General features: G+C 41.2%; 1 protein-coding gene across 1 annotated transcript in view; it reads right to left on the bottom strand.

The window, feature by feature from the left end:
- Window positions 1-12,554, bottom strand: part of ZNF366 (zinc finger protein 366) — a 129,007-nt gene extending 116,453 nt beyond the window's left edge. The window contains exons 1-2 of the mRNA XM_081054553.1: window positions 12,365-12,554; window positions 11,721-11,860 (exon numbers count right to left, since the gene is read on the bottom strand). The gene's annotated coding sequence lies outside the window, so the exon portion shown is untranslated. The remainder of the gene's footprint in view (window positions 1-11,720; window positions 11,861-12,364) is intronic.
- Window positions 12,555-23,468: the final 10,914 nt, after the last annotated feature.

Raw genomic sequence — 23,468 nt, 5'->3', positions numbered from 1 at the left:
GCTTCGCACTTCGTGTGTTCACTGCTCATCGTCATGAGTAAACTTTACAAAGCCACAAACCCAGAGGTCAAAATGGAGCTGGAGGAGTTCATTTCTAAGGGCTGCCTCTGGCACTACAACACTTTACCCTGTTCTGACTCTGCTCTCAGAACCCTCAGCGCCAATCTAGGAGAACTGGATTTGCTATGAGCTGAGGCAGTCTCATGGCACTGACTTTGCACCATTAATGCAGGCTGAAATCTCAAGTTGCTCACTTAGGCTTGCTACTGCTTGAGAACAATATAGTTTCTTCCTCATGCTCTTGGTTCACTGCCCCTCCTTTAAGCTTAAACCCTCGGAGACCCCATCCTTTCATGATAATACATCCTACTTACACACCCAGGTGTAAGTATTTCGTTTGTGCACTTTCTTTTGCATGCTCCCTGCCTCTCTCTCTCTCTCTCTCTCTCTCTCTCTCTCTCTCTCTCTCTCTCTCTCTCTCTCCCTCCCTCTGCTAGCTTCCTGGATTTCTGACCATGTGAGCTCACAGGAGAGGTGGTACCTGCTCAGGTAAATCACTTGTCAGTAGTGCTCTGTTGTCAACCATGAAGATGCATGTCACTCCAGGCAAACCATCACCATCTGTTAACGCTGCACGGAAGTCTGGCTTACTGTACTGTAGTGCACTTAGGGGAGCCTAGAAGAGGGTGAACATCAGATTTCTCAAAACTAGATTCTCTGCAAAGGGAGAAGAATGTTTAGATCATCTTCCCTGAAAATTGGGGGGAAAAAAAGTCAGAAGCCTCAACTTTATGGTCTTCGAATAAACCCATAATTGCTTCCCTAATTGTGAATGCTTCTTGCACCTGGTCTCAATCCTTTAAACACTAAATTCAGTTGATTCATTGGTGAAAATGGATAATTTCAGCATTCAATTAACAAATGTGGAAAATAGGCTAAACTCTTGAGGTTTGTACTATACAATATCTTATAACTACTGATGAGTGACAGTCTATGTTTCATAGACCATAGTTGAAAAATCTGTACGATTATTTGTAAAAATAACCGAGTCTTGCTATAAAAATGGGTGTTATCTTTGGCGTCTCCCTCCTCACTGTCTCCAACTACCACCTCCTACATCACAGCTGTCTCCTAATCCTATGAGGGTATTTTTGTTTCCCAAAAAAGCTTTAATGGCTTCTCTGGCTTTTCATTTTCTTTCTCTAAGGAAATCTCAATGTTACCAGAGATTAGCATGGATGGCCATATGTCAGAGAAAATGAAGTATCTTTTCCTAATCCTTGTCTTCTGAGCTGACCTAGAAGCCTGGAAGCCACTCCACTGAGACAGAAGGTTGGACTGCATAATCTGGGGAAAGCTCTTCATCTCACTCCACTCTCACCAGCATGTACCTAACTCTTATTCACCACTCAGGTCTCAGCAAAAGAGTGACATCCTTGGGAAAATCTTCTCCAACCCACAGCCAAAGTCAGGGTCATGATAGTAATTATTTCAGTTTGTAAATATATCCTCATCTATATTATCTGAATAATGACTATCTATACCTTGCAAGATCCATGAATATTCATGTCCCAAACTGTATGTCATAAAAATAGTTGTGGGTGGAGAGGTCTGTAAGGGCCTGTGGCAAATAAATTTGGGAAATGCTGGGTTAAGCCAAATTAAGCCCTTACTGTAGGTCTTCTTTGAGTCTTTAAAATGCTAATGAATGTGCATAAGAATCACCAGCTTTTCACAAACCATATTAATCATGGAACCTTTGTTCATAATGTATGTTAACATTTGGGGGAACTAGTGTGGAGTATGGTTTGACAAAGGCCAGTATAAAACAAATGATAATTTCTGCCTTTACTCTAACATTCTAGCAGAGTGGTAATTGTCACTAGCACAGATATCAAATGGCCTTGGAAGCTGCAGTGGAAAACTATGACAAAACTTCAGAGATAGTTAATCACATAGAAAGAGATAGTTGGGCTAAAGGTAAGTTTTCGGAGGATACCCAAAAAAGGGAGGGGTGATGAGAAGGAAAGCTGTCTTCTAGAGTGTGCAAAGATGGAGTCCCAATTAAAGTAGAGTCCACACCAACCAGCTGAGCAAAAAGAGAACTGATAAGACTCTCCTCAGTACTTGATGATTATGTGTGGGAACCAATATGACACCAGCTGCTGGTCCAAGACAATAGTGGAAGGAGTGGTGATCTTGAGTTTTCTGGATGGCTTTCACATATAACTAAACCATGTGGTCAACTTGCTCATGATAATGTGAAGTTCAAAATGGTGAATTTCAAGTACCATGGAGTTACATTGTTCAGGAACATGGTAATATACAAAAGTATAGTTATTTTCAATATGTGTTTTATATATGTAGCTTTAGATAAAAAATATTTAAATATACCTTTGACATGAAAATGTCTCTGGGCTATTGTGAGCTATTGTTACGTATGTGAGGTGGAGATAGACGTTTATTGATATTCCAAAGGATTGCCTCAGACCCTTTGTGGAAATAGAGGTGTAGACGTAATAAATGAATGCAGAAAAAATTACTCCAAGTTGTGTGGCTACTACAGTGATGACTAGGAGGTTACTATGGCCACATTATCTTTTGGAATTAATACACTGAGTAGGGACTTTCTTTTCGAGTTTAATTTCACAACATGGCATGTGATCACTTGTGAACAGTGGGAACTCAGAGTGGAAACTTTGTTTTGAAAATCAACTAACATTTAGTTTTCTACTTCAGCCAATCAATTGAGATGACTGTTTTTATGGTGAGGACTCAAAACAGCATCAAGTAAAATTTCCCTTTTTACATATGAATAGCAGAAAGAAAGTAGAAATTAGTTGTTTGAGAGTCTGAAGACTTTCAGGCATTTGCATTATTGCTGAAAACAAACTTAATCCATAATTTAGCGCAGAATATTTCTGGACGACATGTAAACACAGGTATATAGTGCAAAGATAAAAAGAGGACAAGAACTTTGGAAAATGCTAAACAGTGGGGATTTGGCTTTACTGGGGCTATCTTTTATGCCAACCCTGAAATCTGTTTTCAGTTTAAAAGATTACTAGGAAGAGGTTTAATTCCCAAGGATGGCTGCCCTTTGAAAAGGTTCTTGGGTCTTGACACTTAGATGCAAAAGCAGAACTTGCAAAGTCTGGACAAAGGGATGGTTAGAAAAGACTGAGAAACCTGAATGCTGGGTTATAAGTCAGAGAACGAGTTAGTGTGGAGTGGGATGTGGACGCGTCCCTAAGGGAAGGAGGGTGGGCTGCTCCTGGTGATCAAGTGCAACTCCAGTCTGCTTTCTCAGGCCACAACGCCCAGCTGCTCTCCCTCCATCTTCCCAGGGTCAGGGGACTCCCTGAGCAAGACACTCTGGGTTCAGCCACTTGTACCTCACTGGGTCAAGATCTACCCTCTATCATCTGAATCCCTTCCCCCCACTGTTCCCCACCCCAGGGACTACCCTGTTTAAACTTCCTCTTGAAAACATGAAAGCTCTTTACTTCCCCTCCCAGAGGGGTGTGTGTGTGTGTGTGTGTGTGTGTGTGTGTGTGTGTGTACTGTCCTTTTGGCACAGGCTGTTGTCTGAGGGCTTCTCAGATTTTAGAAACATGGCACTGGGCTCTCTTTCCTAAGGGGAGGGTAAAAAGACACTGAGACTGATAAGGCTTCTCCTGAGCACCTCACTATGGCATGAAGAATAAAAGCCCACTGCTTGTTTGGTCCCTCATTTTTCACCAGGCTGCTGCCCATTTAGCTGGGCCCTTGGGAGCCTCAGCCTGCTGTCCCAGTGCCCACTCCCAGTACCCATTCCACCTGCCTGCTCACTCTTTTGCTCTTGCCTCCTCCATCTTTTGGACATCCCCAGTTTGCTCCCAAGCCTGCTTGCTGAACTTAGCCTAACACGTTCCTCTGGCTTTGGCCTCGGGATTCCAACCAAAAAACAATGCCAGAAAGGTGTCTCCTGCCCCAGGAACCAAACCTCAGGGCATTCTAGCTCATTCCAGTAGAGGCAAACAAAACACATTTCAAAACACAACCCCCAGAACAAGTGGTGTCTTTAGCCTGGGTCTTCAGAGAAAGGAAATCTCTCCTTCTTGAGGGTGATGAATGCATGAATAATTTTATTTCCAGCCTTATAATGAATTTCAGAGCATCCTGGGTACTCACTATGGTCACAAAACCACCTCCTCCTAACCCACTACAGGCCCCTTTGGAGAAAGTCAAGCTTCTCTCTTTCTCCTCTTAAGCTCAGCCTGGCTATTCAACCCAAAAGGAGAAGCTGGGGTTGGGCCCATAGTATTTGAACCCAGCCTGGAATTCTCCTTCCTACTTTCTGTCTTTCTTATGGGAACCAGGGGGCTACCACCAGTTGTGGTATGAATTTCCCAGTGGTTTCCAATACTCCTTTCATAGTCATCTTAAGCCTGTAGGTTTGGCATATCTTCATGCAGGACACATCGGCATGGCAGAGATTCCCTTCAGCTCAGCTGACAGTCATTTGACACACACTGTACACAAGCTGTCAAGCTGTCCTTAAAGATGAAACTGGTACCCCAACCAGCACTCCATCCAAATGAGAGATGCGTCTGGATAGCCTCTCTGCCACAGGGAATGCCAGAGACAGGCAGCAGCCCAAGTCGGCCCTACGGCATCCTGAACCTCCTTACTCATCTTCAGGGCCTTTATTTTATCCCAAGGTGAGCAATAGCTTTTTGTTCGAGGGTCAGTTTATATATTTTTACAACCTGTATTCTATTTCCTTTAAAGTGAGCATGGCTTCATGGATTCCTATGGGACTGTGTAGTCTTTCAACTTAAATGTATATTAATGAATAGGAGAAAGCCAAAGAAAAATGGCCATGGCCTTTTAGGCACCAAAGATTAATATCCACATGTCTGAGAAGCAGTGACATGGAGGGAAATTTCTAATCTTTTATTCTGAATGGGACTATGGACACCGAGGCAAAGACGGATGGGTCACTTTCTCCCTGTGCGCTGCCCACACTGATCTGTGCTCAAGGCCTACAAAGCTACACCTAACGTGGTTCCCAAGCCATTGTTCAGGCCTTCTTTTCCCTCCTCCAAAACTCCAAACTCTGAGGCACGATGCGGGGTGACTTTGAGAAGCAGGTGCAGCTTCTGGGATGTCTCGTTCCTTCTGTTCTTTGTAGGTCCTGAACAGAAGCAACTTCACGCTCACCATCTAACAGCTGCAAAGATGACATATTACCAGGGCCAGCCTCCTCCTCCCCCTGTCCTGGGAGGCCCTACTATGCATAAAAGGAAGAGGCCCAGTGAGTTAAGGGAATGACAAAGTACTCCAAAGTAAGAATCCTGGAGGTTATCTTATTTTTTTACTTAGAATAATCCTCAAACTATCTTAATACGTTTTCCAATGTTTCAATTCATTTCATTTATCTTCTTAAGATACGATGGGGAAAAAGTTTTAAAATTATCTCAAGGCCCTTTGCATCAACTAGATAAATGGTGAAGTCTGTGAGAGATTAATACCTTCCAACATAATTTTTCTCTGGTATCCACTAAGGCAATTGTGATCTGTTTCATATCAACAGGATAACTCCTGGAAGGCGTTATCAAGTAATTTCAGAATAGAGATAAAAGCCTGTGAAATATGCAAAGGCTCCTTTCTAATTAATTAATTCTTTGAACAATTTTTGTTAAAATTTAGTTTCCCCATTTAGAACCATGCCATCCAATACCCCAAGGAAAGGATAAGGTGGGTTACAGATGAGGCTTTTGTAGTCAAATGTGGTGATTGTCTGCTCATAGATGGTGTGGCAACCTTCTGCAGAAGTACTAAAAGAGGACTTTGATCATGTTTTGATCATGTTTTGGCCTCTGCCTCATCCATTCCTTTACGAAGAATCAGCTTCAAATCACAGCAGAGCAGTAAGGGGCTCTCGCTGCTTTCACACTGGTTTGAGCTGCCCTAGCTCACAGATTATTGGAATTACCTTCTAAATGGGCGGCCTTCTCCTGTCCTTGTCTCCCTACAGTCTGCCCTCCATGCGGTGCTCAGAGTGATCCTGTTAGCGTGTGAGAGAGAGCACAGAATTCCTCCGCTCAAAACCCTCCAATAGTTCCCCATCTCACCCAAAATAAAAGCCCAAACCTTCAGAGCCTGTGGGGCGCTTCCTAATCTGCTCCCTGCCTCGCAGCAATCTGATCGCACCCCTACTCTCTTCAGCTGCCCTGCTCTCTTAGCTTATTTCCTTCCTTCCTGCAGGCTTTCTTATAGTCATCTCAAGGAGCCCTTCCTTTGCCACCTTATTTGGTATCGTACCCCTCTGATTTTCTCTATTCTTCTTCCCGGCTTTATTTCTGAAACACTTTTAACCATGTGATGTAATATCTACTTTGCATATGCACCTTGTATATTTTTACATCTCCCCTCTAGCCTCAACACTCCCCCTACCGCACACACACAGACACATATCTAATGGAAGCTCTAAAAAGACAGCATTTTTGTTGGCTTTCTTCACTGCTTTATCCACAAGGAGTAGATCAGAGTCTGGCTCAGATTAGGCTCTTATTTAATACTTGCTAAATGACCGGATGACTTGGGGCATGAATCAGCCACTTGGAGTTCATGAGCAGTATGGGCAAGCAGAGGAGGGCAGAGGAGAAGAGAGCAGAGATGGTGGTGGGATGGGAGGGAAGCAGAACAAAGAGACCATGAACCCTGAGAGAAAGAAAAGCCTTGACCCTCAACTAACCAGTTTCCAATTCTGGCTCTCACTAGGCCTCTGATATGTCATTTGTTTCCTGTCATTGTATTGTCCACATATGTCCATACCAGTATTCACTTTATCTTTATAACAACACTTTTTAACTTGAACCTGCTTGAAAGGGAGAGTACGAGACAGCATTACAAAAGGACAGGCGGCCCAGCACCAAGGGCCTCACAGGTTATTGTAAATACTCGGCGTTTGTGCTGTTTAAAATGCTACAATATAAATAAACCTTGAACACATTATGCTAAGTGAAATTAGCCAGTCACAAAAGACATACTGTGTGATTCCACTTATATGAGGTATTTGGAGTAAAATGGTTTCTAGGAGCTGGGGGGAAGGGGAAATAGAGAGTTATTCTTTAACGGGTACTCATTTTAAGTTTTACCAGATGAAAAGAGTTATGTTCGTGATAGCTGCACAGCATTATAATGTACTTTATATCATTGAACTGTACACTTAAAATGGTTACGATGGTAAACTGTATGTTGTATATATATTTTATCACAATAAAAAAATTGAAGAAAACAAAAAGATGTGGTGCTGCAGCTTTGAATCCAACATCTGGACTTGTGTTTGATCAAACCACTGGGCACCATAGCCCAGCCACATGCAATCAGCCATCACAGGGACTTGGATGGAGTCAGGGAGATCAGGAAGGTGACAATTTGGATAATCCAGATGAGTAATAATGGTAGTTTGGACCAGAGTGGTAAGCAGCAGCGGTGATGAGAAATGGTCAGATTTTGGATATATTTTGAAGGTCAAGCTGATAGAATTTACTAGTAAACTAGAGGTGGGGCAGGAGAGGAAATGAAAAGTCCAGGATGACTTCAAAACCCTTGGCCTGAGCAATTGGAAGAGTGTTTCCCTCAACTAAAATGAGAGAGCCTTCGAGGGAGCAGTTTGCAGAAAGAAGGAAAACCAGGGCCTCTGTCTCAGCCCTGTTATGTTAGGAGGCTCACCAAACATTGAACTAAAGGTACTGAATAGGCAGTAAGCTAAATGAGTCTGGAGTTTAGAGATGTCGAGAGTGGAGCTAGGAATGTAGGAGTTTCAGCATATAGGTACAGTGTTAGACCTGTGAGACTAGTGACCTCAATCATAGCCATTGTGGTAGAGTGATGGAGTCAAAGGCTTGATTGGTGGGGCTTCAGGAAAGAATGAGAACAAGAGGTGGTAATAAATCTACAGACAATTCGTTCTAGGGGTTTTGCTATAAAAAGGAGAACAATAGGGTAGTGAGGTCCACAGGTTTTTTAAAATTAGATTTTAATAGCATCTCTAAATGCTAATGGAAGTGTTTCAGCAGAGGGATAAGTCAAGGACTTTAATGATTGAAACCATGTGCCAGGAACTATGCTAAGTATTTTACAGGTAGGTGGGTCCTTCTGAATCATCACAGCAAGCTGATGAGGTAAGAACTGTTGTTATTCCCACTTCACAGCTGAGAAGACTGGGGAACAGAGAGTTAAAGTTACTGTCAAAGTCACACAACTGGTAACGGGCAGAGTGAGAATCTGAACTCAGGAACCATGAACTGTCTCCCTACACAGACTCTACACTTTAGGTCCCCATTTGTAGAATCCATTAAGGATATGAGATGCTATCTCAGAAGTTTTGGTTAAAACATTAATGAATTTTATGGGGAAAACTCTGCCTTATAAATGGTGTTTGCAAAAGTGGAGATTTTCAAGGAGAGTGTCCCTCGCAAATGTTGAAGCTGATATTTTGGATTTTCGGAACATAGCGAGCTCTCTCTTACCTTCATACCTGGCGTGTTTGGTTCTGAACTGCCCCCTGGGTGAACTCCAGACAAGTGCTGTCGCCTCTCTGAAGTTCTCCTCAGTCCATCCCCAGACAGTCTATGTGACATTGTAGTATAATCTCCACATTTGTTCCCATATGTGTCTCAGCTGCTACTAGGCTGTGTACACTTTCAGGAGAGGATCTAAGCTCATTTTGTGTGCCATGGCCTGCTACCTGGAAAGCTCTCAGTACATCTTTGTCAAATTGATTGATCCAATTAGATAAGGCTGACAATCCCCTGTTCTCACAGATCAGAGATTCTCAATGATATTTCCTCCCAACCCCTACACACATATACACACACTCAGGGATATCTGGCAATGTCTGGAGACATTGTTTTGTTGTCACAACTAAGGTTGGGGGTTGCTACTCATGTCTGGTGGACAGAAGCCATGAAATAGTCTACAACTCAGAGAACAGCCACCCCACCCCTGCCAAACAAAGAATTATCTGGCCCAAATGTCAAGAGTGCTGAGGTTGAGAAGCTCTTTTATAGATTAAAACACAAAAGTGAAGTCCTAAGATACATACCAAAAAGCATTTCTTCTGTTATTTTTCTCATTCTGATTATTCCGAAGCGAGGGTGAGATGGGTGCTTATTGCATCAGATTGTGGGTTCCTTCTCCAGCAACTGCAGCCTAAACATCTTGCTCCAAAACTGAAATAGTTCCCCAAATCAAAGAGGCACTAGCCCATTACTCTCAGAATTAGATTATATCTTCCCCAAATCCAGTGCTGAAAACAGCTCTTAATCTTCTTGTTTTTCCACCTTTCTGAATTCCCTCAGGAATTTACAGAACATTTAACAATAAATACACCAAGACTAATTTCATACCCATTCGAGAATACATGGGTCACCGCTGCTGGTAATCTATACACCCTCTAAGGCTGGTAATCTATACACCCTCTAAGGCGACCAGATTCTAAAAATCTATCAAAGTTTTTTCCCAAGTTTGCTCCCATCTCCAACTAAAGAAACGGGAAACACAAAATATTCCTTGGATCCAGCTCCCTCCCTGGCAAATACACAGAAATATTGGGTAAATATTTTAACAATATTTGTTAAGTTAAAAACAAAGAGAAAGCTCTAGGTGCCAGAAATGAAGAGGGGGCCCCTTGGTGCTAATGGAATTGGGGTTTTGTGACCCAAGAAGTAAGCAAAATTTACATCAGGTTTTCTTACAATTTAGGCGCTGGAGTGTGTGGGAAAGAGGGACCAGCGCAGACGCCATGGGTCCTGCACGGTGGGGAAATTAAATGGACTCCCTGGACAAGGCTGGAAACTGGAGAAATCTTTGTGTACAGTTCAAGGACTTGGCTTGGAAGCAACTGCCAATCCCTGTTATTGATAGAAGAGTTAGCCTTGAAAAATCAGAATTCCCAGGCTGCTCTGCATGCAGCTGGGTGGCCAGACTTGAGAGAGAGATAAATAGAGTTGATAAATTGGCAAATCTTAGGACCCTGTCAGATGGAAACTCAAAACTGAGAGGAAGGGCTGTCTCTACAGCCAGGGTATGCAGAACATACTTGAAGATAATTTCCACTTTAGATGAGCCAAAAACAAATAAGGAAATGCAATTTGCTCAGATAACCAACAGGTGCAAAAATAGGATAAATTATATTCAAAGAACTATAAATGTTAGATTAATCTGAAAGTGATTTTAAAATTAATATGTTTAAAATGTTCAAGATGAGGAAGAAACAGAACTCGTTAGGCAGGGATTTTGAAGGAAACAGCAGACTGATTTGTAAGATAACCAAATAAAAGGTCTAATAATGAAACACTATTTTGAAAAATAGAACCTAGATGGTAGGGAAAGCAGCAGCTAGAAAGAGCTTAAGAGCCACCAAAACAATAAACTACCAATCATCGATATTACTGGATTACTGAAGAGTTAACTAGGATATAAACATTTAAAATATTTAAATTTTCCTAAATAGGCTCTCATGACACCATGCTTTCCAATCAGGTAGCTGGTCTATAAATATTTTTTGGCCAGCTTTTGTAACACTCTTACCATTTAAGGTTATTGGAACTATATCTCATTTTGATTAGTAGTCCCCCCTTATCCAGGGGGGGATACGTTCCAAGACATCCTGTGGATGCCTGAAACTGGGGATAATACTGAACCCTATATATGCTATGTTTTTTCCTATACATACATACCTATGATAAAGTTTAATTTTTAAGTTAGACACAGTTAAGAGATTAACAACAATAACTAATAATAAAATAGAACAATTATAACAGCTCATTCTCTCTCTCTCTCTCTCTCTCTCTCTCTCTCTCTCTCTCTCTCTCTCTTTCTCTCTCTCTCTCTCTCTCTTATAACCAACCTGATAACCAAGAGGGCTACTAAGTGACTAAAGGGACAGGCAGCATACACAGCATGGAAATGCTGGACAAAAGGATGATTCACGTCTTGGGTGGGATGGAGGTGGACAGCATAAGATTTCATCACACTACTCAGAACAGTGCACAATTTAAAACTTATGAATTGTTTATTTCTAGAATTTTCCATTTAACATTTTCAGACTGTGGTTAGCCACAGGTAACTGAAACTGCAGAAAGCAAAAAATGTAGATAAGGGGGACTGCTTTATTTAAGACTCAATCTTACTTATTTTAAAACTTCATTCCAATCTCAGCTCTTCCCCTCAGTTCTAGGATGAGAGTAAAGGAAGTCTGCTCTTTATACTGTTTTCCTCCTTTTTTTTTTTCTGACTTAGAACTTTCTCCTCCACCCTTCAGACTCTGGGCCAAACTCTTACATACTTCTGGTGGCCTCTGCTTCTGGGTGTTCTACTCACAAACGGTACTCCAGGTACCATTCTGAGGGTGGTGTTTGGCTTCACTCCTTCCCCTCTGCTGTTGAACCCCTTTCTCCAAGGGGCAGCTGTATCTCCCTTGGGACCTGTGCATACACTGTGATACTTCTGCTGGGCATCCCACCATGTAACCCAGAGGCCACTTGGCAGCCCCACAGCTCCTGCCTCTCCTCTACACTTTGAGGTCCTTTGTATAAACACAGAAATCCCTTTCTACATCCTTCCAGGCCCACAGATTGGGTGGAGGCTCCCCCTCTTTTCCTCCCAAGCACACCGGCTGTTCACTGATTGGGGAATGCTGAGTGCTTAGTGCCTACTCTGCTCACCTTTGGTGGAGCCACAATTCTGGAACAAGAGGAAAAGCCCCCCTCAGCATCCCGAGCTTCCACACTGGGCCATGTCCGCATTGGCAGGAAACCAGGACTCGGAGAAATCGTATAACTTGCCAAATGAGAAGCCTGGAGATCTTGAAAGCAAACAGAAATCTTTCTAACTCCAACGCCAATGCTTTCCACCACGTTTTGCTGTAAAAGAGGATATTCTAAGTCTAGAAAATATTTGGAGGAAATTAAACAACTTCCTACCCTGGGAGAGTTACCATAAAACTGCAGCAGGAATAAAGCTTTAGTGGGAAAAGCAAAGAGCTTGTAAGCCATCGTCTCTTGTGGCACCCACGCTTCATGCCCAGAGTCCACTGAGTTGAGGGATTGGGGGCAGCAAGATGACTAAAGGTGGAGACACTGGGCCTTCTGGGGGAATGAGAGCAGGAAGGGAGAGGAGAGCACTGTCTTTTGTGCTTTGGAAGGTAGGCTCCAAAGGACAGGAGGCAGGGAACCATGTCTTCCCGCTATCTCTAGGAGTAAAGGGTCCTCCTGATTTTCTTCCAGGTTGTTTACATAGCTCAAGGTACAAAGAGTGAGAGGAAGGAGGCAGCCAGCACAGTAGCTCTGCCCAGCAGTGAATACTGTACCTTAGATTGGCATTTCCTTTAAACGCTCATCCAGGGAGCTGAGCATGGATGACTGGTTCCAGGAAGGTGAGAAATGACCATCTTCCTTAAAGTCCAGAGCCCGTGGGTAGAGTAGGCATTCATATCCACAATTTGCTGATGAGGAAATCCAGGCTCAGAGAGTGAGCATGACTTGCCCAAAGATATATCACTGGTAAGAAAGAGAGTCAGGGCTTAATCCAGGTTGTGGTGTTTCACCCACTTCTCCAGGCTGCCTGCCTTCTCTGCTGTACCTTCCTTCCTGTGTCCCTCTTGGATTTTACTTCTTAGCAAAGGAGAGATGAGAGGTGGGGTGGGGGTGGTTGAGAATAAAAAGTGATACTAAAAGGAAACAATACCTGTAAAAACACTTTGAAAACTGTAAAGCCATATAAACGCAAGGAGGTATTACTATTAAGGGTACAATGGTTTATAACATTATCCTTTCCCATGATGACTTTTCATTTCCCAACTTCCCTGAGAATTGAGCATTAAGACAGGGCAAATGTGACCAAGGCTAGACAGAGGAATGCTTAAATTGGAAAATGATAAAGAAAGATTGCAGGGACCTTCTGGCAAAGAATTTTGGGAAGGTGCCCATCTCGCTAGGTGACTTCTCCTGAAAGCACAATAGACCATGAAAGCAGATTGTGGAAGAAACACTGATCATTCGATAAGGAGCTATTAAAAATGGTTTTCCATGAAGGTAACTCTGATTTTTTAGAAGTGATTTCATTGGGGTTACCACCTACCCAGCCAAGAAGGAATACTGGAAAAGGGAAAAAAATGAAAGCTTATGAAAGAATTTATCTGCCCCGTGTCCGAACGATTGAACTACCTTGGAGTCATGTGTGAAAGAAAGAAAATAGCATTAAGCCAAAGGGAAAGCTCTGAGTCAGAAACACCTGGGCTTCTCACTTTCCCCACAATCCTCAGCTAGCTAAAAGGAAAACAACACAATTTCATTTAAGGATGTTTTTAGTGAGAAACAGGCCAATCATCATCTAGCTGCTGAGAGTCATTTATTGAAGGAAATGGGGCATGTTTACTAAGACACGTGTGTTTTTGAGTTCTAAATGTGACCCCTAGTATCCAACTCATGTGACACTCACACAGGAAAATCCAGGTGATTTGATGGACTGGAAACCATAAAGCCATGAAATGTTAGAGCTGGAAAGCACTAGAGAGCATCTGATCCAGTTTGCTATTTTATAGATGAGTGATTAAGGCCCAAGAGTGATTAAGTGACTCATCCAGGGTCAAACACTTAAATAGTGGCAGAGCTGGAATGGAACCCAGGTGTTCTAAACCCTAGTCCAGTACTATTTCCTATACTCTTGAGACTATTTCTCATAAAATGCAGTTGGCATTATGTAGCTCATTATAAGACCTTTCTATGGAAGATCATGAAAACTAAGTGTTTATTTCCTGTGGGCTGAATTATAAAGAGGATACTTACATCATTTATTTGATCTGAAGCAGCACTAATCAGTAAGTGAATTCTAAATTGTTCATGTTAAGAATTGTTAAAAAGATTTCAAACTCTTTCCATATTTTCCCCACTACACAGCACACATTTCAGTGACAGATTATGCCATTTCTTCTCAGCCCAAAGTTCATAGTGATTTTCAAAGGAAAGTAATTACACCATGTAATGGGAACAATCAGTCAGGGTGGAAATCAAATGGCCCAAGTCTCCCGAGATTTCCCTCTATGGCCATTTGTGTGGGCAGCTGTTATTTTCCATCTATTTCCTATCCTTCTGCTCACAGCCTGCTGAGTGAAGCCAGAGGGCATCACGCCACCGTGTACACTGGTTCTCCTACAGACCCAGAAGATCAAACTTTAGCTGGGTCCTCAGAGGGTCACTCCCTCTCCAGTTCCTTCCCACAGCTCTTCCACCTTCCAGTGTCCTCAAACTCTCATCCCCTCTTGATCTCCTCAGTCTGTAGAATGATCTTGCCCCAACTTCACTGAAAAACAATCATTCAACATGATGAAACAAAACTTCCCCTTTCATTCTAATATGTCTCTTGGTCTTCATTTCTTTTTCAAAGGAAGAAAGGCTCCTTTTCTTTTCAAAGTCTAGTCCTCTATTTGTGCTCCTTCCTGGAATATTGCTCCATCAATTATCAACATTCTCTTCTTCAGTTCCATTTTCTCTTCTCCTCTTTCTGACTCCTCTCTTACTACCTAGAAAAATGCCCCAATTTCCCTTAAACTAAGAAAATGATCTTTTGGCCAATTCCTCTTAAACGAAACCCCATCTCTACCTTTCCTTTTATTGCCAAACTTGATTTACTTTCATCATTCCTTAAGTCCTTCTAATCTCAATTTTATTCAAATAGTGTCCTGAAATCATTTCTCTAGAAAATTAAAATAATAGTAATATAATCACTAGACCCAATGGCCTATTCTTAGTTTTCAGTTTTCCTTGATCTTACTGCAGGGTTTTGTTCACTCAGGAAATATTTACTAAACACCTATTTTGGCAAGGCCCTGAGCTGAGCCCTGTGGGGAATAAAGATGAGTGATATTCTGCCAAGAGTTCACAAACTAGTAGAAGAAATAAATACAGAAATGCATCAAGCGAGTGCTTTTTCCTAATAGTCCCAGGAATTCCGTTATATAATTCAATGGTATTTTTCACATTACTTGTGTATCTGTCTAATTCTCAATTTAGAGTAGAAGTTCCTTGAGGAAAGGGACTTTTTCTTCAGTCTCCAATTGTTCCCTGCATAGAACCTTGGCCTTGGTAAGTGTTTGTGGTAATCAGCCTCTGACAGGGGTCTCAAAAATCCATACCTTCTGCTATTCATACCACGTGTTGTCTCTTCCTACCCTGAACAGTGGTGACCTATGTCACCAACAGGGATATTGAGGAAGTTATGGTTTGTGACTTTTGAGGCTAGGTCACAAAAGACATTACAGCTTTGTCTTGCTCCCTCTTGGATCACTCACTCTAGAAGCCTACTGCCATGTCACAAGAACACTCAGGCAGATTTACGACTGAGGCCTCTGGCCAATAGCCAAGTAAGCCTTCCTGGCAATAGAACCTCCAGCCCCCATCAAGCCTCCTAATGACTGCAGCCCTCGTCCTGACTCCAATATTATGAGAGAACCTGAGCCAGAATCTCCCAGCTAATTCCTAACCTACAGAAATTAGCTGTGTGATAATACAGGCTTCTTATCTTAAGATGTTAAATTTTTGAGTAACTTGTTGTACAACAATAGATTCATTCAGATTTTGGTACCTGAAAGGGCAATAGTATTGCTATAATAACAATAGAAAACATGGGAGTGGCTTTGGAACTGGGAAGCAGGCAGAAATTGGAAGAACTTCGAAGAAACTGTTAGAGAAGCCTGAAGAACCTTGAAGGGTCTGATAGTAGACCCTTGATAGCCCTTGAGGAGTCTGTAGGTGAGGGCTTACAGGAAAGTAAGGAAAATGTCAGTGGAAATTAGAGGAAAGATGATCCTTTTTATGAAGTGGCAATGTTGAAAACACAGTGGAAAATGGAAAATATACCTGATAAACTGTCTAAGGAGATTTGCAGTCAGAACGATGAAGGTGCTGCCTGGTTTCTTCTTGCTGCTTATGGTAAAATGTAAGAGAGAGATAAACTAAAGGAAGGGTGGATAAACAAAAAGAACCCAGGAAGTGTTATATTTCAAGTTCCCCCGTATGCTCTTCTAGCAAATTCTTCTGGCTTTGCTCTCAGAAAAACATAGTCTAAAGATGAAGCCAAGGAACTGACTATAAAATACTTTGTTAAGATCTAAGAAAAATCCAAGCTTGTGCTTGGAGAACTATTCCGTGAAACAATAGTGCTTCTGAAATGTTTGTCGTTGTTGTACCCCCATAGTTTCACAAAGCTCAAATAGAGAAGGGCTTATTTGGAAGCAATTTGTGGACGTGGTTTTTTATCTAATGGAATGAACCTCAATAGAATGACAAAAACTCACAAACAGACCCACATATTGTATTGTCAGAAGTGTGGCTAGCTTTTAGTATTAAGAGGGCAGAGACAGTACAACAGCAAAAGTGGACTCTAGACTCCCAAATTCTATAAGAGGACGCAAGCTGAGAAAACCATGCAGCTGCTCGCATGGGTTACCTATAATGGAAAAAGAAAAGTGACATGAGGGTAGAGCCAAGAGCCATTGAGAATCATTCTGGGAAGGAATAGCACTAGGGAGGCCTCCTATGAATAGCTTGTGAAGAACTGAGGCCTCCTGCCAATAGCCATGTGAGTGAGCAATTTTGGAAGTGGATCTCTCAGCCCCAGCCAAGCCTTTACATGACTGCGGCCCTGCTGATACTTGATCACAATCAAAATTACCAAACTAAATTGCTCCTGAATTCCTGACACTCAAATACTGTGTAAGAGAAAAATGCTTATTTTTTTTTTTTAGGCTGCTAAGTGTTTTAGGCTACTAAGTCATATAGTAATAGATGACTAATATAGTGTTCAATAAATATTTGTTGAGGAAATTAAGTAACTCATATCTCAAGAAGGAATACAACTCCCCCTAAGATCAGGAACAAGACAAGGTTGCCCACTTTCTCCACTTCTATTCAACATAGTACTGGAAGTTCTAGCCACAGCAATCAGACAAGAGAAAGAAATAAAAGGCATCCAAATTGGTAAGGAGAAAGTAAAATTATCATTATATGCAGATGATATGATACTATATATAGAGAACCCTAAAGACTCCACCAAGAAACTATTAGAACTGATAGATGAATTCAGTAAAGTAGCAGGATATAAAATTAATATTCGGAAATCAGTTGCATTTGTATATACCAATGATAAAATAGCAGAAGGAGAAATTAAAAAAACAATTCCATTTACAATTGCTCCAAAGACTATAAAATATCTGGGAATAAATCTAACCAAAGATGTAAAGGATCTGTACTCAGAAAATTATACAACACTGAAGAAAGAAACGAAAGAAGACATAAATAGATGGAAACACATTCCATGTTCATGGATAGGAAGAATTAATATAGTTAAAATGTCCATACTGCCTAAGGCAATATACATTTTCAACGCAATTCCTATCAAACTACCAACGACGTTTTTCACAGAAATAGAACATATAATCCTAAAATTTATACGGGACCATAAAAGACCCCGGATAGCCTCAGCAATCTTGAGAAATAAGAACAAAGTGGGAGGTATAACGATACCTGATTTCAAACTATACTACAAGGCTACAGTAATCAAAACAACATGGTACTGGCATAAAAATAGATACATAGATCAATGGAACAGAATAGAGAGTCCAGACGTAAATCCATGCCTATATGCCCATCTAATCTACGACAATGGAAGCAAGAATGTACGATGGGGTAAAGACAGTCTGTTCAATAAGTGGTGTTGGGAAACCTGGACAGACACATGCAAGAAAATGAAGCTGGACCACCTCCTTACACCATATACAAAAACAAATTCAAAATGGCTTAAAGACTTAAATGTAAGATCTGAAACCATAAAATATCTAGAAGAAAATATAGGAAGAAACTTCATGGACATTACCCGGAGTAAGATTTTCACTGATATATCCCCTCGCGCGAGGGAAGTAAGAGAAAAAATAAACATGTGGGATTACATCAAACTAAAAAGTTTTTTCACAGCAAAGGAAACCATCAATAAAACAAAAAGGGATCCTACTGTATGGGAAAAGATATTTGCCAATGATATATCTGATAAGGGATTGATATCACAAATCTATAAAAAACTTACTCAACTCAACTCCAAAAAAACAAACAACCCAATTAAAAAATGGGCAGAGGACTTGGGGAGACATTTCTCTAAAAAGGACATACAGAAGGCAAGAAGACATATGAAGAAATGCTCAACCTCACTAACCATCAGAGAAATGCAAATAAAAACCACAATGAGATACCACTTCACTCCAGTCAAAATGGCTATTATCAATAAATCAACAAACAACAAATGCTGACGCGGATGTGGAGAAAAGGGAACGCTAGTGCACTGTTGGTGGGACTGCAGATTAGTGCAGCCACTATGGAAAACAGTATGGAGGTATCTCAGGAATCTGAAAATGGAACTACCCTATGATCCAGTAATTCCACTCCTAGGCATCTACCCGGAGAAATCCAAAACTCCAATTCAAAAATCTGTATGCACTCCTATGTTTATTGCAGCACTTTACACAATAGCCAAGATATGGAAACAACCGAAATGCCCATCGGTAGATGACTGGATTAAGAAGCTGTGGTACATTTATACAATGGAGTATTACGCAGCCATAAAGAAGAAAGAAATCTTATCATTTGCAGCAACATGGATGGATCTAGAGAACATTATGTTAAGTGAAATAAGTCAGAAAGAGAAAGACAAGTACCATATGATCTCACTTATATATGGAATCTAAAGAAAAGACTATGTGAATGAACTAATCAGAGACAGTTTTGGGGACGCAGAGAAAAAACCGAGAGTGGTTAGATGGGTGTGTGGGAGGGGGTTGGGGATAAGGGGAAAGGTGAAGGGATTTGGAAGCAGCTGGTAACCACAAGATGGCCTCAGGGTTTTTTTGAAAATTAATTTGGGGAAGGTATTCTATAATGTTGTAAAGATTTTGTTGGGTATCCGATGGACATGCGTCCTATTTGGGAGACCACCTCAGGGATACTGTGGATACCTGATCATGGCATTGTACACCAGAAGCTAAACATTAATGAATGCCAACTATAATTTTATATATATAATGTGATGGTTCAGTGTGAGGTCGGAGGGATAGTGGATGGGGGGAGGGGGGTTCACAGTATGAGGGATATAAATGATGAACGTCTAAGTATTACCTTGTTTTGTACACCTGAAACTAATAAATAAATAAATTACTTTAAAAAAAAAAAGTTATTTTGTCTGACAGGAACATAGCCATTCCAGCTTTTTTATTTTATTGTTTGATATATCATTTTTTCTTCCTTTAATTTTCAATCTATCTCTATTGCTGGATCTAATTGTATCTTCTCTAGAAAGTATATAGTTGAAACTTGTTTTATGTCCAATATGTCCGTCTTTGTTTTTTGATTGGATTGTTTAATTCATTCACATTTAATGTTAATATTGATATATTTGGAAATATGTCTGCCATATTGCTTTTTTATTTTTATGTCTCATTTATTTTTTCCTCAATTATCCTTTAATGTTTTGATTTGCTTTAAGCCAATATTTTCTACTATAATACTTTAGTACATTTCATAATTTTTTCACTATATTTTTAAACTTATTTTTGTAGTAGTTGCACTAGGATATACATATTCATCTTAACTTATCAGCATCTACTTCAGAGTTAGACTAACTTAATTCTAATGAGGAATAAAACCATCACTCCTGTATAACTTTAAAAAAAAAAAAAAAGAAGGAATACAACTAAAGCCCAGTATTCCCCATAATTAAGTACAAAAATATCTCCTGAAATGTATACAACTAGGCCGTGGGCAGGGAGACAATTTCATTCTGAATCATATGTCTTCTACAGAGACACATACTACAGAGGAAGCAAGCAGAGGTATTATGATTCACTGCACCAGTTACCACTGTCGTCCTCTTACTCGAATGCTCGAGGAGTGTACAAACTATATGTGGGGGGGCATGGCAAGCATGTTGCGACCTAGGGGATCATATTCTACAGGAGTTAAGTTTTGGCATCCTCTCATTCTCCCTTCTTCCTTCCCTCCTAGGTCTCGATTTATCTTTGTTGTCATTGTTTCATTTTCCTGGACTAAATGAAAGAACCCAAGTATGGTAGATGAAAGCAATATAGCCAGGAAACTTCATCTTGTTTTTATACCTTTAGAAGCATTCCTTGGAGCAGGAGGGGTTTAAATGCTAGATCCCAAGAAAGCAAACACAGATGCATGATTCCAAGAAGCCAGCAAGGAAGACATAACCCTGCTTCTCAAATAAGTCCATTGTGATTGATGGAAAGTTATCTCCCAAGAAGAGAACTGTCACCAGATTGAGAGGTTGAAGCGCCAGATGAGAACAGTGCTGACTCTGGGCCTGTATCCATGGGTCTGGCCCTGAGTTCTTCAGAGAAATTCACATCTGTGTCTGAAGATTCCTAATGTAAGTTGTTACCCTAAAGGACGTAAGTGTGTTGTTGTTGTTGTTTGTCATTACTGTTGTTCTGGTTGTTCTACTTGTACGAAACCCAACAGCACTGCTGAGGAATTATCCTCTGAGCTGAAAACGACTAAAATTAGGTTTGTGTTTGATGGCAAACACAAAACCCTGTTGAAAATGGTTTAATCAGATAGAGGTTCTTCTCTGAAGTAAGAAAGCATGCAGCTGACAGGCGGGCTCCTTTTGGCTTCCTGCTCTGCCACGCTTTGAACACGGTTGCTGCACCTCCAGCGGGCATCCTGGTCACCTCCCAAGCAGAAAGGACACAGAAGGGCGAGGGAGCAAAAGCAGGGTGGCCATCCCAGTCACAGCTTTCCCTTTTGAAAAGCTTCCCCAGAACCTGTAGCCAGTGATCTCATTCACATCTCACTGGCCAGAGTAGGTCACATGACCATCCCAACCTGTAAAGGAGTCTAAAAAGGAGAATTTTTCTGTTTGCTTGCCTCTTCAAGAGAGGAAAGCAGGGATAAGAGAATTGTGAGTCTGCCACACACAGGACTATAAGACATCTTGGGTAATTCTGCGAATCAGTCCTCCCGCCTCAAACAAGATCATTCCCCAAACCTAATTCTCTGCCTTAGGGTATATAGTGAATATTGGAATACAGAAAGGGATCCTTTGTCCCTCTCCCCCTTCACAGCAACCAAATAGCACAATTTTTCCATTAGAAAACAGATGCCTTGGGAGTTACTACACGGGGGTCAAACCTGTCTTCTCAGCAGCAGAGGTGATTATTTTTCTTAATTACCAATGCTTAGCATCTTATTATGTGAGCTGTCAGCATCTTAATTTAGCTGATGACTTTCCACAACCATTTTAGATTTATTTGGTACCTAATTTACTTAACATAGCTTTTGCTGTGAAAGTTAATCAGAGGCCCAAAAACTCTTAATAAGCTCAATATTTTACAGTGAACACTACCCTGAGGAATGCTTTATGAAAATGATGACAAGGCACAGGGTCTGTAGCTTTCAGAATCAATAAGTTACCAACTAATGAATTAAGAAGGTCTTGAACTTACACGTCAGTACAGGCTTCATGAAGCAGATGCACAAATGAGCATTTGTAAATGTAGCTGGTTCTTAGTAGAAAATTTCCATTAACCCAGCAGCTGGGTGTAGGTGAATCTCTGTAGTGTTAGAAATAATGACTAAAGAATAGATACCGTTCAATATTTAAAATGATCTTGTTTTTGCCACCATTTCTTCAGCTATTTCTTTTGAGATGGAACTGTTCTGTTTTGTTCTCATGTTTCTACTAGTCCTGGCTTTTGACATCAGTGGAAATCATGGAGTTAGACAAAAATGCCCTGTTGAGATTTCTCTCTTCGTGTACTAATGAGGGGTGAGTTCAAATGCAGGGACCCATCCCTGTGTAATACACAATCCAAGACTGAAAATTCAAATATAGAGAAATATAGGGCAATCATAAAACAGACACACCATTTAAAATGCAGGTAGCTGCTCCCACCAACTGTAAGCACCTTGCATGTATCTGCTACCTTCATTACTAAATATCTAAATGCTGCCCTGAAAAAAGTAGGAACTTGAGGAACATTTGCAGACTAAATAAATGATTTTCATAGTGACAGAGAGTAAAAGGAAGGGAGGAAAATTGAGAATGGGTAGAACACCAGGCAGAGAGGGTAGGCAGCAAATATGTGCTTGTAGAAAAGCTGGGATTTTCCTTTTTCTCCCAGATTAAAAAAAAAATTGTAGATAACCTAAGATTAAAAGGAGCGAGAGAAAACATTTGTCTGTAGGGTGGGGTGGGAAGGCCAACCCAAGCTACTAGGTTCTAAGCTGGAAGGCACAGAGGTGAAGAAGGACCTGAAAAACTGATGTGAACCTTACAGGAAGTAAGAGAGAGCAGCTGGGGAGTTGGTAGGAGTCAAAAGATGTGAAATACTCCTGGACCCTGAGCCTTGGTTGCCTCATCCCGAAAATAAGAATAAGAATAATCCTTGCTTTGCCTATTTCAAACAGATGTTGTGAGGATTAACTGAAATGATTGTACGTAAAAGTGTTTTCAAAACTTGAAAACACTATGTTAATACAATAGGTCCTTTTAGATCTCATTTTGGCACTGGAACAAGTGAGCAGGTGCTCTCCAGAATAAACTCAGCCCAGAGGCAAGTCACGAAAGGATTATGGCCCTCAGCTATAAATAGCCCAGGAGCACTTTAAAGGGCTGCAGTAGGAGTGTCAGATACCCTACGGCTTTTAGGGCCCCTGACTTCCTCAAATATTTTCACATAAAATGTGTTTATCGCTAGCAAGACTTTATAAGGAAACAGGTGCCTGGGACTCTGGAAGTTAAGGGGCTCACGAGGCACAGACAACTGGCTAACAGCAGAGCCAGGCCTGGGGCTCCCGCCTCCTGGCTCCCAGTTTAAAACTCAGGAAAACCGTCCAGCATGATTTAAACCCGTTAGCACAGTTTCCTTTATTTCAAGCCAGTGCAAGTTTAATGAACAGGAACAAGGAGAGATGATACCACTTCCTAGGACTTCTGATACCTCGCCTAAGAACAATTTTCACAGGGAAAGTAACGGGCACCCTGTTTCATCTACATTGGTCTCCTTTCCGCAAAGCTGACTCCATTTATTTTGGGGGGAGAACAGCTGGGTGCTTATGGCTCCCTGTGGAGTTCTGCACTGGGATTTAACAAGATGGGAACATCACAATGGGCCAGCCATTAGGTTGCAGAAAGTTCTTATCATTTGAAGGATTCTCTGCTTCGAGCTAGATTTCTTTAGCTGGAAGCTGGGCAGTACACTGATTTAGGTTGTTAATGCTAAAGAGTTTGTCTTCATCAGTTCAGGCTTCTATAACAAAAATACCATAGCCCATGGCTTAAACAACAAACATTTATTTCTCACAGTTCTGGACACGGTTCTGGGAAGTCCAAGATCAAGGTGCCGG

The sequence above is a fragment of the Rhinolophus hipposideros genome (genome assembly GCF_964194185.1).
Source record: "Rhinolophus hipposideros genome assembly, chromosome: 7".
Taxonomy (NCBI): domain Eukaryota; kingdom Metazoa; phylum Chordata; class Mammalia; order Chiroptera; family Rhinolophidae; genus Rhinolophus; species Rhinolophus hipposideros.
Note: the sequence above shows the minus strand (reverse complement) of the source record. Positions and strands in the feature narration are given on the sequence as shown.